The 16,128-nt window shown below is 38.8% G+C and overlaps 1 long non-coding RNA gene and 1 pseudogene across 1 annotated transcript in view; one reads left to right on the forward strand and one right to left on the reverse strand.

Annotated features, from left to right (window-relative positions):
• Positions 1 to 15,759, reverse strand: part of LOC141583925 (uncharacterized) — a 60,251-nt gene extending 44,492 nt beyond the window's left edge. Inside the window, exons 1-2 of the long non-coding RNA XR_012516760.1 lie at positions 15,410 to 15,759; positions 3,145 to 3,187 (exon numbers count right to left, since the gene is read on the reverse strand). This is a non-coding gene — a long non-coding RNA (uncharacterized LOC141583925). The remainder of the gene's footprint in view (positions 1 to 3,144; positions 3,188 to 15,409) is intronic.
• Positions 4,555 to 13,832, forward strand: LOC101042084 (molybdenum cofactor biosynthesis protein 1-like; annotated as a pseudogene).
• Positions 15,760 to 16,128: the final 369 nt, after the last annotated feature.

Here is a 16,128-nt window from a genome sequence, read left to right on the forward strand (position 1 = left end):
TTTGACCTAGTCAGAGAACCTATGCTGAGAGACCAACCCTCTTGATTGCTGCACAGACTAGATTCACAAATTAGATGTTCTGGAGCTCCAATTCCGAATCATTTCTCCCCAGGTCACATATGATAAATGTTAAGGCTTTGTGGGATGTTGACGAGCTGGCCTCAGTGTTATCAAAGGACACTGTTTCATGTTTTATTTCGGACACGAAGCAGAGTTAAACAGGGATTGTCTCCCTGTTAAAACAACCTAATTTGGGGCTTGCATGTAGCAAGAGGCTGGAGAGCTGGGCTGTGAACCTTTGAAAAATAGAGATAAATCCTTATAATGTTTCAGAGCTGAGGAAATAGAGCCATACCGACTCCCAAGTGAAAGTCTGGCAGGCCCAGACCTCAGCAATATGAAAGAGGAGAATTAGTCCAAGATTCATGAAAAACTCACTCATTTCATACCTGGCTCAATTCATGATTGACTCAGGTAGTTAATCCGCTCCTCAGTCAATCTAACAGAAAAAAGAGGGAAATATCTCCAGTGGAGGCACCCAGAGCATCTGCAATTGCTTTATAATCAGTTACCTGATAAAGTAACTCATTTATATGCATGTTATGAGTAAAACAAGCATGACTTGTTATCAGAGAATGAAAAAAGAAGAAGAAAGAAAGAAGCAGAGGAAGACACTGTAAGTAGCATCAAGATGGTCCAGACAGGAGAGTACTTATACAGGGGGGTACATTTTTAAAATGACTATAATTACCACACTTTAATAGAAGGACAAATGCACACAATACGTCAAACAATGTAGAATATCCTCCATAAGCTGGAAATTTTCAAATGGATATTTCAGAACTAAATATAATTTAAGAACTCAGCAAATACGCTGGAAAGTAGACTGGGCAGTTCAGATTACAAAATAGCTTAACTGGAACGCAGGTCAAGGGAAAGATTCCCATACTGAAGCACACAGAGGCCAAGCTTAGAGATGAAGTGTATGAACAGTGCAAGAAGTTCTAACATCCCTAACATAGGAATCCTGGAGAAAATAAATGAGACTTGAATAGGAGTAATATTTGAGAGCCATTTGTTGTCAATTGCTTTAAAAGGAAGGAAATAATTTTAAACCACTGGTTCCGAGTGGGTCACATATTTCCCAGAGGCATCTTTAATTTTTCTTTTCTTTCTCTTCTTCAGATGGTATCCTTCTTTCTTAATAATATGTCTTAAATTTGCTTATTCTTTCCTCTGCTGGTTCAAATCTTATTATCCTCTCTGTGAAATGTTTCATTTTGATAATTATACTTTTCACTTCAGAAATTTCCATTCGATTATTTGATAAAATTTCCATCTCTTATACATATTCAGAATTGCTTTTGTATAATTTATGTTTGGGCAGAAGTTGTGCTCAGTCCTCTTTAGTCAGTGAGACATTTACTTCTTAGTTCTAAGACTTCTGTGGCGTTGCTAGGCTTTTTCACATATATCTGTAGACCATATAGTTATGTACTCTGAAGAAAAACAGTTAATTTGACTTCTTGCTTTCCAATTTGAATGGTCTTCATTTCTTTTCATCTCATTGCTCTGGCTAGGACTTCCCGTACTATGTTGAATAACAGTGATGATGATGGACCTCCTTGCCTTCTTACTGATCTTAGAAAAAAAAAAAGCTTTAATTTGCTATCGTTGAGAATGTTAACTGTGAGCTTATAATACATGACTTTTATTATGTTGACATTTTTTTATCACGAAATATTCTTGAATTTTGTCAGATGCCATTTTCTGTATTTTTGCAGATGATCATTTGAATCTTATCCTTTATTCTGTTAATGTGATATAAATGTTGATTGATTTGCATATGTTGACCCATCCTTGAATTTCAGGGCAAATTCACACTTTGTCAGAGTGTATGATCCTTTGCATATACTGGATATACTGATGAATTCAAATTGCTAGTATTTTATTGAGGATTTGGCACCTAAGTTCATCAAAGACATTGGCTTATAATTCTCTTTTCCTGTGGCAGCTTTGTGTAGCTTTAGTATCGGGATGATTCTGGACTCATAAAGTCAGTTGGGAAGTGCTTCCTCTCCTTTGATTTTTTGGGACAGTTTCAGAAATACTGGTGTTCATTATTAAGTGTTTGGTAGAATTCACCAGTGAAGCTTATTGGTCCTAGGCCTTTCTTTGTTGTAAGATTTTTGATTATTCATTAAGGCTCCTTATATGTTATTCAGAGTGTCCAGTTCTTCTTAGTTCAGTCTTAGCAGGCTGTATGTGTCTTACAAGTTATTCATTTGCTCTAACATCTAATTTGCTGGTGCACAATTGCTCATAATAAGCCCTTATAATTTTTTTATTTCAGCAACAGGTGATATAATGCCTTCTCCTCTATTTCTGGCTTTATTTATTGTAGATACTCTCATTTCTTCTTAGTTTAACTAAAAGTTTTAAAATATTCTTTACCTTTTGAAAAATGCTTCATTTTATTACTTTTTTCTATTTAAAACTTTTTTCTATATATTCGGCTCACATAGTCTTTGTTATTTCCTTCCTTTTGCTAAATTTAGGCTTAAGTTATTCTTCTCTTTCTAGTTGCTTAAGGTGGAAAGTTAAGGTTTATTTTTTTTTTTTTTGGATCTTTCTTTTTTGTAATGTAGATGTTTAATGTTATGAATGTATGGTATAATTGTATGACTTTTGCCACATCCCATAAGTTTGGAGCATGCTGTTTTTATTTTTGTTTGTCTTGCTATATTTTCTAATTTTCTTTTACTTCTTCTTTGACCTAGTGGTTGTTCAAAAGTTTATTGTTTAATTTTACATATTTGTGAATTTTAACTGAAAATAAAAGAGACTTTACAATTGATTCCACAGAACTACAAAAAATCATAATTGGCCTCTATGAGCATTTATACACCAAAATATTGATAACTGTAAAGAAAAGGACAAATACATAGAAATAGAAAACCTAAACAGTCCAACAACAAGTAAGGAGATTGAATCAGTAATTGAAGAACTAGCCAAAATAACAAAAGATCTCAGGATTCAATGGCTTTGCTGGTAACTCTTATCAAACTCTTAGGTAAAATTAGTAATAATTCTTCTCAAATTCCTTTTACAAAATTGAAGAATAAAAAATGATTTCAAACTCACGTTACAATCAGCATCGATCAGACACCAAAGCCAGAAGGGGACACTACAAGGAAAAAATAATTACAAGTCAATATCTCTGATAAATGTGGGTGGAAAAATCCTTAATAAAATTCTAGCAAAACAAATTTAACAGTGTGTTAAAAGGTTTATACACCACGATCAAGTGGAATTTTTCCAGGGATGCAAGTATGATTCAAAACATGCAAATCAAAAGGGTAGACACAACATATAAACAGGATGAAGGACAAAAATTATATGATTATCTCAATGGATGCAGACAAGGCATTTGACAAAATTCAACATCCTTTTATAATAAAAACTCTTAAAAAGTTAAGTATAGATGGAATGTATCTCAACATCATAAAGCCTTTATATGACAAGCCAATAGCTAACATCATACTCAGTGGTGAAAACCTCAAGAATTTCTCCCTAAGATCAAGAACAGGTCAAGAATACACAAGCTTATCACTGCTATTCAATGTAGCACAGAAAGTTCTAGGTACTTCACTTAAGTAAGAATAATAAAAAGCATTCAAACTGGAAAAAACTAAAATTGTCTTTGTTTGCCAATGACATTATATATAGAAAACCTTAAAGACTCCACAAAACCCATTTGAACTAATAAGTAAATTTTATATACTAACAACAAACTATCCTAAAAAGAAATCAGTAAATGATCCAATTCAAAATAATTTTTAAAAAATACTTAGAAATAAATTTACCCAAGGATGTAAAAGATCTATACACTGAAAACTATAAAACTGATGAAAGATATTGTAGACACAAGTAAATAGAAAGATATCTTGTATATATGAATTGAAAGAATTAATATTGTAATGTCCATATTACCAAAATTGAACTACAGATAAAATGCAATCCATATCAAAATTCTACTGTCTTTCACAGAAATGGGGGGAAAAAACTCTCCAAAAATTTGTATGCAACCACAAAAGCCTTGAATATCCAATGCAACCTTGAGAAAAAAGAACGAAGCAGGAGGCATCGCACTTCCTAATTTCAAACTATATTACAAGGCTGTAGTCAAAATGATATGGTACTACCATAAAAATAGACTCACAGCCCAATGGTACAGAATGGAGGTCCCCAGAGTAAATTCAGGTGAAGAATACTACTGGGAAAAGACAGTCTTTTCAACAAATGGTTTGGGGAATACTGGATATTTATATTCAAAAGAATACAGTTGGGCCCTTAATTTATACAATATACAAAAATCAACTCGAAATGAAGTAAAGACAAATCTAAGACCTACAAATGTAAACTCCTAAAAGAATATATAGGGAATATGTTTTTTGGCACTGGTCTTGGCAATGATTTTTTTTTTGACACAACACCAATGCCACTGGCAACAAAGGCACAGATAAACGAGTGGAACCAAAAAAGTTCCGTACAATGACGGAAGCCATGAAAGGAAAACGCAACCAGCAGAGTGAGAGAAAGTATTTTCAACCCCATTATCTAATATGGAGTTAATATCCTAAATAGTTAAGAAATTCATACAACTCAATAGCAAAAACCCAAATTATCTACTATAAAAAACAGGCAAAGAATCTCAGAAACATTTTTCCAAAGGAAATATACCAGTGGCCAACAGAGATATGAAAATGTTATCAGTATCACTAATCATCAGAGAAATATAAATCAAAACTACATTATGAAACCACCTCACAACTGTTAGGTTGGCCGTTACCAAAATAATAAGAGCTATGAAGTACTGGTGAGGATGTGGAGAAAACTTTTACACACTGATGGTAGGAATATGAGATGACAAGACATTATGGAAAACACTATAAAGGTTTTTCAAAAAAATAGAGCAACCATGTGATCCATCAATTTCACTTCTGGATGTAAACGAAGTGAATTCAATAGGTCAGAGAAATATCTGCACTCCAATGTTTATTGCAGCATTATTCACAGTAGCTAAGATATGGAAACTACCTAGACATTCATTGATAGATGGATGAATAAAGAAATTTTATACTCATACAGCTATTAACAATGGAGATATATTCTGACATATGTATCATTAGGTGATTTTGTCATTGTGCAAACATCGTTAAGAGTACTTACAAAAACTTTTGACAGTGAAGTCTACGACGCACCTAGGCTATATACTGTAACCTATTACTCCTATACTACAAACCTGTACAGCATGTTACTGTGCTGTTGGCAATTGTAAAACTGTATTCTTTATAGTAAGTATTTATGTATCTAAGCATATCTATATATAAAAAAGTATAGTATAAAAGATTAAAAAATGACACACCTGTATAGGGCACTTTATATGTATTTACCTATATATTAAAAAATACAGTATAAAAGATTTAAAAATGACATACCTGTATAGTGCACTTACTGTGAGTGGAGCTTATAGGACTGGAAGTTGCTCTGGCTGAGTCAGTAATTGAGTGGTGAGTGAATCTGAAGGTCTGGGACATTACTGTGCACTACTGCAGACTTTATAAATCCTGTACAGTTAGGCTACACTAAATTTATTTTAAAATGTTTCTTTTTCCCTAATAAATTAACTTCAGCTACTATAACATCTTTTTTTATAAACGTAATTTTTTAACTTTCTCTTTTGTAATAACACTTAGCTTAAAACACAAACATTGCACAGCTATAAAAAAAAAAAAGACTTTTAAAAGCTTTTTGTTAGAAACTAAGATACAAACACACATATTAGCCCAGGCCTACACAGGGCGAAAGGGAGCGCACTGGACTGCAGCTGGGAGATGGAGATCCATATGTAGTGACTGGAAGTCCAGGCAGACAACAAGGAAGCACCTGGCCTCTGCAGCCCCATCTCCCTTGCCAGATGGGATTGGCCCAGAGTCAGGAAGACTTCTCACTGTAGGGAAAAGATAAGCAGAAGATCCCAACAGCCCCATTGCCACCACAAACACCTACAATCTTTATTACAGTAGAATCTCATAGTCCTTGCAAGCCCTAAGCTGCTAGGAATTCACACAGCCACATTATTTTGGACTAGGAAAACAAGGTGTGCACTCCTCTCCCTCCACTCACCCTCTGTAAGCCAAACCTGAGAAAAGGCCCTGTATTTTCCAAGGCAGACACACCCCTAGGCCAGGCCACATCTACATCCTAAGAAGCAGCCTCCCCCAGACACATACCCAGGCCAGCCAAGAAGCCACGTGACCACACTGCAGGCCAGAGAAATACCCCCGGGGGGCAGCCCTGAAAAACATGACAACTAAACAGCACCTGTCTCCCAGGCCTGAGACAGCCTCATGAGTCACCTCCAGCAGAAACTGCCCCACAAGCCATACCTGGCAGGAAAGCCCCAGACTGTTCAAGCAACTGTGTGCTCATGCTCCTGGACAGATTAACAGCACTGTGGCCTCGACCCCAGTCAGCCAGACCCCAGTTGGCTGACCCATCATGTGTACACATGGGCCCCAACCTGAGAAACAGCCCAGTGAGCCCACCCCTTCCAAAGCCAAACCACCATTGCCATAAATTCTGTCAGCCAAAGGCACTGAGAAACACAAATGCAACTAGTATAGAAAACTATGAAACCTACTCCATAAAATTGGAAGAGGTGAGTTTTCTACCATATGCAGAGGAATCAATGTAGGCACACATCGACCATGAAAACAAGCAAGGAAATATGTCATCTCCAAAGAAAAACAATAATTCTCCAGTAACAGACCCCAACATAAGGAAATGTATAGAATATCCAACAAAGAATTTAAAATAATAATCTTAAGGAAATTCAGTGAAATACAGAATACAGATAACAATTCAGCAAAATCACAAAAATTCATGACTTCAATAAGAAATTTTAGTAAGGAGATAGATATATAAAAAAGAACCAAACATAAATGCTGAAGCTGAAGAATTCAAGGAATGAAGTAAAAAAATACAATCAAGAGCTTCAGCAACAGACCAAAAGCAGAAGAAAGAATTTCTGAACTTGAAACAAGTCTATTGAAATAACACAGGCAAACAAAAGACAGAAAGAAAAGAAACAAGAAAATCTACAGGATTTATAGGGCACAATTAAGTAAACAAATATTTACATTAGGGGTACTCCCAAGAGAGAAGAGAAGGAAAAAATGAATAAAAACCATATTTAATGAAATAATAGCTTTAAAAAATATATAGGAAGCTCAAAGATAGAAGGAATAAGTTCCAATGCTCTATTCCACTGTAAGATGATTGTAATTAACAATAATATGTCATTTCAAATAGTTAAAAGGAGGTTATTAAACATTCCCAAAACAAAGAAATGGTGATGAATATGCTAATTCTCCTGATCTGATAACTATACACTATACGTATTGATATATCACTATGTATACCCCATGAGTATGTATAGTTATGATTTGTCAATTTAAAAAATGAAATTTAAAAAGTATAGCAAATACATAAACCAGTAACAAAGTCATTTATTATCAAGTATTATGTACTTACATAATTGTATGTGCTATACTTTTATATGACTGAAAACAGAGGAGATACACCAGTATCACAATATGTGAGCAATGCATTCCGCTATAATATTATGATGTCTACAACATCACAAGGCCATGGAAGTTTTTTAGCTCCATTATAATCTTATGGAGCCACCATCATATATGTGGTCCATAATTGACCAAAATGTCATTATGTACTGCATGACTATATACAATGGAATATTATTTAGACTGGAAAAAAAAGGAAATTCTGCATTGGCAGAAATGTGGATGAACCTGGAGGGCATTACACTAAGTGAAATAAGGCAGACACAGAAAGACAAATATTCCATATCACTTACATGTGGAATCTAAAGTTGAACTGAGGGAAACAGAAAGTTAGAATGGTACTTGCCAGTGATTGGGGGTGGGGAAAAAGGTGAGTGCTGGTTAAAGGGTATAAACTTTTATTCTAGATTTATTTCTAGAATTATTTCTAGATTTATAATTATTTCTAGAATTATTTCTAGATTTATAATATATAGCACAGGTAATATAGTTTATAATAATGTATTGCATACTTGGAATTTGCTATGGGAATAGAAGCTATGTTCTCATACATCAGAAAAAAAGAGTATGTCAGGTGATGAATATATTCATTTGCTTAATTGTGGAAATCATTACAGGAAGTACATTTATATCAAAATATCCATATTGTACTTATTTAATATATACAATTTTTACATGTCAATTATATTTATTTAATATGTACAATTTTTACATGTCAATTATATCTCAGTAAGACTGGAAAAATAAATGACAAGTGTAATATTCTTAATGTAGCCATAAATCTCTCAATTAACAATTGAAATCTCTATCTCTATCAATGGGTGGAGTTTCTGCTTTAAGAGTCATTTTTCAAAATCTTGTGCTAAGAGAGACCATTTATTCACTGCTGTACATTTTCCGCAATCTTCTATTTTCCCCATTTTCTTCCTTTTTGAATGTATAATGTATTTCCAACTACTGAGAAAGCTGTCTAAAATACTACTGATTGAACTACAATTGGCTTTTCTAAAAGCCACATGGGGAAAAAAAATCCTAAGATAGTCATAAAATTTGCAGAAAATACAACCACTTCTTATTTTCCAATCTGTGTTTACACATTGGCGGAGACAGACTACAAGAACTTTTTCTTAAAATTTACTTTGTGAGTTCATGATTACTAGCAAAAATAATTTTTCACAGATCTTAATATGCTAAATGTAAGCTTAAATAATGCTCTTTTCAAACCCCGGCCCTGTTGGATATCCTTTTATTTTATAAAAAATGACTGGCTCCATTTAGAGTTAGAAGGAAAAAGGCAGAGTTGTAATTGAAATTATTTCAATTTGCTATAAGAAGTTATATATCTGCTAAGTCTCCAGATTCCAAAACTTCATTGCAACAGAAGCAGCAGAAAATTTCCAGCTTTAACTCATCTCCCATTTAATTATAAAACATATCTGAAAAAGTAATTATTTTCCCATTTGATGCATGTCTTTTATTTCTTTTTTTGGTTAGAAACAAAATTTAGAAATCTTTTTTGCTTCAAGGCAAAAGTATATGCCCACTAAACATATTCTAGGAACAAGTTGTTTTTCGCTGAAGCCACTCTAATGAAGATATCACAAAGCCAAAATGTTTTTCAGGGATCAACTGAGGGTTAGAAAGAGTAGAGAAAAGACACACAAAACCTGGGTGCAGGTTCCTGGAAGCTTATTATGTAGTTAAGAAATTTTGTAACAATAACAACAAAAAACTTTCATATAATATCATATGTCAATATAACACGATAATAGTATATAAATGCATTATGTGATGATGACATGTGTCAGGCATCTGCTTAAGCACTTTTTGTACATTAACTCATTTAATACTTACAGTGGCCTTACAGGATGGTTGTAATCACTCTGTTTATTCACATTTTACAGACAAGGAAGTTGAGGACAAGGAGCAAAGGAATTGTAGAGCTTGATCATTAACAGCCCATGTACCTCCCATGGCCGTGCTTTTATTCACTGTACACTGCTACCTCTCTTATTATATCTTGTCTTATAAGGGCAGAGGCACCAAATGGGTTCAACGGAACTGCAGAGATGGAAAGAAGTCACTGTGGCTTGAAGCAGCTAGGAGGGATCCGAAGAATAAAAGAGGCATGGAGCTAGGTCTTTTGTGATCAGGAAAAAGCTACTTTAAGCTCACAAGTTCGGGCAAAAAAAACCTAGAGAGCCTCTTTGACTTGTCCTTCTCTTTTATTACCACTTCCCACACATTCCATCATACAATTACCTCCTTCTTTCTTCTAACTGGCTTTCTAATTATTCTACTTCTCTTTGCTCCTACTGTCATTACAGCTTTCTATCATGTATTTTGCTTGAACTGATGTAAGTCTCCTGGCTCACCCCCCTGCCCTTGATACTTTTCCAATTCATTCTCCACATTGTAATTAGAGCAATGTTTTTACAAAACAAATCTGATTGTATTATTCTCTTGCTCAAAATTATTTATTAGCTCCCAAGTTTCCTTAGGACAAAATATAAGTTCCTTAACATGGCTTAGAATGCCCTTCATGGACTAACCACTGCATCATTCTGTAATCTCGGCCTCAGAGCAAACCCTATCACCATCACCATCACTACCACCACAGCTCTTGGCACCATACTTTTTCCCACTAATTAATTTCTTTGACTTCATCAAATATCTTTCTTGTTTCCTTGAGTTTTTCAAATAAATACTTTCCCTGAATATCTCCTTCTTCCCTGTTTCATATTATTTATCATTCAGGTCCTGGCATCAACATTACTTCATTTAGAAAGTCATCCACAGCTCCCAAAATGATGCTAATTACTTGACTATAATCCCCATTCTTATATTCTTATTTTTATGGGCAGTCATAAAAAGTCAGCATATTTTAAGACAATTGCCAGTTACTTCTTCAGTCACCTCTAAGACTAGAAGTCTGTGAGGTAAGAAACCCTTCTGTTATTATTCACTATTGTATCTCCAGTACTCAGGGTACCAAATTCCTCTCTCCCAAGCATACAAAAAGATGCCATGCACTTCGAAAGTAAATATGGCTGGGTGCAATGGCTCATGCCTACAACTCCAGAACTTTGAGAGGCCTAGGCAGGTGGATTGCTTGAGCTCAGGAGTTTGAGACCAGCCTGGGCACCATGGTGAAACCCTGTCTCTACCAAAAAAATGCAAAAAAGTAGCCAGATATGGTGGTGTGTGTCTGTAGTCCTGGCTACTCAGGAGGCTGATGTGGGAGGATCACTAGAGCCCAGAAGGTCAAGGCTGCAATGAGCCAAGATTATGCCACTGAACTCCAGCCTGAGTGATAGAGTGAGACCCCATATCAAAAAGAAATAAAAAGGTAAAGAAAGGTAAACTTGAAAGCATAGCAGTGTAAATTACCCGAGGAAAAGCACAGGGGAAGAAAAGATTATAATGAATCTGTCAATAACAGAGCCTTGGACAATAAGTACAACAGCTAGTGGACTAAAGATCTAAACCTAGAATACTCGGAAAGAGACAGCTTCAAATAATGGCTTAAAATGTTTAAATTTGGTGAAAATTATAAACTCACTATTTCAAAAAACTTAACAACCCACTGGTGAGTTTTATTTTGCTTTAACAAAATGAAAAGCACAGCAAGCCATATTGTAATGGAAATCATTGGTAAAAATTTGTATTCTCTGGATCTTTGTAAACATTCAGAGAATAATAGGTAAATATGTATTTCAGGGAACAGCAATAGCAATTGTCTCTGACTTGTGGTCAAAAACAATGTGAGAAAAAAGGCAATAGAAAGATATCTATCTTAAAGTCTTGACAGAAAGAAAGAAACACTAAAAAGCTAGAATTATAGAACTAGAAATTATTTAAGAAATGAATTCAAATAAAATATTTTCCAGATAAAAACAGAGAATTTATTGTCAGCAAATATGCACTATGAGAAATGTTAAAGAAAATTCTTCAGAGGGAAGAAATGTTAAAGAAAATTCTTCAGAGGGAAGGGAAATAATATCAGATGAAACCTATATATCTAAAATGAAGGATTTCAGAAATAGAGAATATGTAGGTAAATACAAAGTGTATGTTTCTATTAATTTTGTTACAAGATAAATGGTTGTTTGAAACAAAAATACTAATTAACTGGTTGCATTAGCATTCTCCAGAGAAACAGAACCAACAGAGAAAGAAAAATAGAAAGAGAGAAAGAGAAAGAGAAAGAATGATTTTAAGAAAGTGGCTTACGTAATTGCTATAAGTCTTCGTAACCAGGAAGAGCCGCTGTTCCTGTGCAAAGGCAATCACGCAGAAGAATTTTTTCTCATCTGGGGAGGGTCAGCCTTTAGTTCTAGTCACACCTTCAACTGACTGGATGAGGCTCACCCAACACTGGGAAGAGCAGTGTGCTTCCTAGTCTACCAATAGAAGTGTAAATCTCATCCAGAAACACCCTTGCAGATACACTCAAAAGAATGTTTATCAAAATACCTGGGCACCACCTGCCCTAGTCAAGTCAATACATAAAACTAGACATCACAAGTCTACCCCTTGTCAACCTGGCATCTATAGCATCTCCTTAAATCATACTTAAACTCCAAGTAAAGACAGTAACAAGGCCATGATTTCACCAAGTCTGATATAACTACCCTGTGTGAAACCAAAAATGCACTACCTCCTTCCCCGGAAAAGGAGATAAAGTCCTTGTGTGATATTTACTTTTCTTTTTGAAGTCACATAACTTAATCATTGTAATGTAAAGTTAACAATACTTAATAACTACTATGATATAAAGTCCACATATCTTTTGTTACATCATAAGGATATAATACAGGAAAAGTAAGATATATGCACATAAACAAACATTCATTAAAAATAAAGGGGTTGCGAGGCCTTAACGAGGATGAACTCCCGGACTTTGCGGCCTTGACCGAGGGCCTCCCCCTGGACATGCGCTTCATAGAGTACATGCCCTTTGATGGCAACAAGTGGAACTTCAAGAAGATGGTCAGCTATAAGGAGATGCTGGACACTGTCCGGCAGCAGTGGCCAGAGCTGGAGAAGCTGCCAGAGCACAGCCAAGGCCTTTAAAATCCCTGGCTTCCAAGGCCAGATCAGCTTCATCACGTCCACGTCCAAGCATTTCTGTGGGACCTGCAACCGCCTGCAAATCACAGCTCATGGGAACCTCAAGGTCTGCCTCTTTGGAAACTCTGAGGTATCTATGCGGGATCACCTGCACGCTGGGGCCTCTGAGCAGGAGCTGCTGAGAATCATCGGGGCTGCTGTGGGCAGGAAGAAGCGGCAGCATGCAGGCATGTTCGGTATTTCCCAGATGAAGAACTGGCCCATGATCCTCAGCGGTGGGTGACCCATCAAGTTATTTTTGATGTCCCATGATTCCCCACCAGCCAATCCAAGCATTTCCTCCTGGGATGCCCTCCATGTTGAGGGTCTAAGATCCAGAATGAGTTTCTCCAGCCAGATGGCCACTTTATGGAAAGGATACAGGGTCCCCCAGATGCCTCCTCTAGCCCAGCTGCAGCTGGGGTCTGGCTCCTTTCAGAGACACTACACTTCCCATGCAGACTCAGATGCCAATTCAAAGTGCCTTAGCCCAGGTTCCTGGGCTTCTGCTCTCCCCTCAGGACCCCAGCTAACCTCAGAACAACTAACTCATGTGGACTCGGAAGGACGGGCAGCGATGGTAGATGTGGGCAGGAAGCCAGACACAGAAAGGAGTGGTCCTCCTGGGGCCTGTAGCCTTCAAGCCTGTCTAGTAGAACCAGCTCAAGGAGATGCCCTGGTAGTGGCCCAGCTGGCTGGAGTCCAGGCAGCCAAGCTGACCAGCCAGCTGATCCCTCTGTGGCACCACGTGGCCCTGAGCCACATCCGGGTGCAGCTGGAGCTGGACAGCACACGCCATGCCGTGGAGATCCGGGAATCTTGCCAGGCTTGGGGCCCCACCAGGGTGGAGATGGATGCCCTGACCTCTGCTGCAGTGGCTGCCCTCACCCTGTATGAATTGTGCAAGGCTGTCAGCAGGGCCATCGTGTTGGAGGAGATCAAGCTCATTAGCAAGACTGGTGGCCAGCGCGAGGACTTCCATCGGGCTTAGCTCCTTCCTGCCGTTCTCACCCATGGCCCAGCCAGGCCTGGAGATGGGATGCAATTTGGGCTGAGGGAAAGATGTCAGGTTCCTTTCATCACAGTCACTGCTTACCTTGAGCAGTAAACCCAAAGAGAGCCTGCTCTACTGCTAGACCTGCTGCTAGATGATCTCTAATGATCGATGGAGCTTCCTTTCTGTAGGGAAGATACCAGCAGGCCCTCAAGCCTTCCAGGACAGACACTAAGGTCATGGGAGCAATGCTAGGTAACTGAGAAATCATGTTCTTTGTGGACTATTTCAGACCACCAGTTTCAGACAGTCCAGCCCAGAACTTTTCCTTCTCATTTTGGGTTTTCTTCTCTCCTGCCCTCCTGGGGAGAAATTAAGGGCTCACTAAGCAGAGGAGCCCCCTTTGAGGAGAGCAAAGCAAAAGCCTGGCTGAGTAATGCATCCCAGCTTCTCCCCAGCCGCTCTGCCTCCCTCAGTCCATGAAGCCACAGCCCTCTCCTGCCCTGACTTCATCTCTCCTTCCGCCCAAATCTGTGTCCCTTCAAACTTGCAGGCTTTCAGCTTAACCGCTGCCCAGTCTTGCTGGCCCTCTTTCCTCAGGACCCCTCCTCTGAAACAGGATATGCACACGTGGGTCACAGCCCTAAGGACTTCTGACGGACCAGGTAGCCCACACCTGGCCCTGCTCATGGCTGTTTCACCCACCCCTCTTGATTCTGGAGCATATCAGAGAAAGAAAATGATGATAGATTGCCTTCACCCTCACTGCGCACAAATAAAGCTATGATGCCAAAAATAAATAAATAAATAAATAAATAAATAAATAAATAAAGGGGAAATACTCATAATAATTACAGTTCTCATTTCTGTAATGAGGCGCATGGTCACAGCTGGTATTTATAACTAAGTTCTTGTACTTTGCCTTTAGTAAGCACCTCAGCTGTGGTTGTGATTCTTTATTGGCTGGGCGTGGTGGCTCATGCCTGTAATCTAAGCACTTTGGAGGCCAAGGTGGGCGGATCATCTGAGGTCAGGAGTTCAAGTCCAGCCTGACCAACATGGTGAAACCTCGTCTTAAAAAAAGAAAATAAAAGAAATATAATTAAACATAACTATACTCATAATTAAAAGCATAACCTTGTTTTATTACTCTTCATTTTATTGCATTCACAAATGCTTCATATTTTACAAAATGAACATTTGTGGCAACCTTGCATTGAGCGAGTTCATTGGTGGCATTTTTCAAACATTATGTGTTTACTTTGTGTCCCCACGTCAGCATATTTTAAACATAAATATTTTTCATTAACGCATATATATTGTGTTTTAGACATAATGCCTTGCATACTGAATAGATTACGGTATAGCGTAACCCTAACTTCCGTATGTACTGGCATAGGCGCACACAGTACACACACATTTCCCAATCTATACGCAGATATTAGTGAAAATAATGGAGAAAAGAATCGTCAAATCCATGAATTACTGACTTGAGGCGGGGTTATGCTAAGGGCTTTCATTCCTCAAAACCAAGAGAGAACGCTGAGAAATTCCACGAGGGACGCCTGGTGGCACAGCCACCGTCACCTTTCGGATGGGGCTGTAAACACAACAGGAAACACTGAGCACCGCTGTCCGTAAGGTCTTATCTTACCCTGCCGGCCCTGCGGTCCGCGAGGGTGGCCTGGCGGAGGCGGACGCCGGGCGGAAGCGGAAATTCGGCCCGGATTTTGTGAGCAGGTGGTCAGCTCCTTCCCTCTGCTGAAACGGCCTTCGTTCTTCCGCTGAGAACGCCGTCTTTCTGCTTCTGTACCTCGGCTTGTTGCTCACTAGCTAAATCCTGAGGGAAAATGGCCGCGCCGTCCAAACCCGCCGCGTGCTCTGAAGTTCTGCGTTCCTTTCCCTGCCCCTTCACCTACAGAAACCGTGTACTGTTCCCAGCCGGGGTCCGCGTGCCGGGTGAACCCCTCCGGGCCGGCTCAGTCAAGAGCGTCCCTCCGCTCCCCTGAGTGCCGCCTGGGCTTCCTGTCAGGTAACCTTTTCCGCAGCGTTGGTTCCCTGACCCGGAAGCTCTTGAGCCACCGCTCTGGGGTCGGAAGGACGGACAGCTGCCTGTTCCCCGCCGGACCGAGGCCGGGCCCTCCCGGGAGCTGCTGCAGGGCCTCCGTTCCCGGAAGGGAACCGCTGCTGCACCGGCGTTGCCGCTGGCCGGACTCGCGGGGACGGACTGAACTGACGGGAACTCCGGATGAGGTAAGGCCCCGGGCCCGTCTGCGGACGGAAGGGAAGCCCGGTCACTTCCGGGGTCTCCGTGTGGAGACAGCAGGTCTATTTAGTCAGGCCCGTCTGCGGACGGAAGGGGAGCCTGACCAC

Source organism: Saimiri boliviensis, chromosome 3 (assembly GCF_048565385.1).
Source record: "Saimiri boliviensis isolate mSaiBol1 chromosome 3, mSaiBol1.pri, whole genome shotgun sequence".
In the NCBI taxonomy this organism is placed as follows: domain Eukaryota; kingdom Metazoa; phylum Chordata; class Mammalia; order Primates; family Cebidae; genus Saimiri; species Saimiri boliviensis.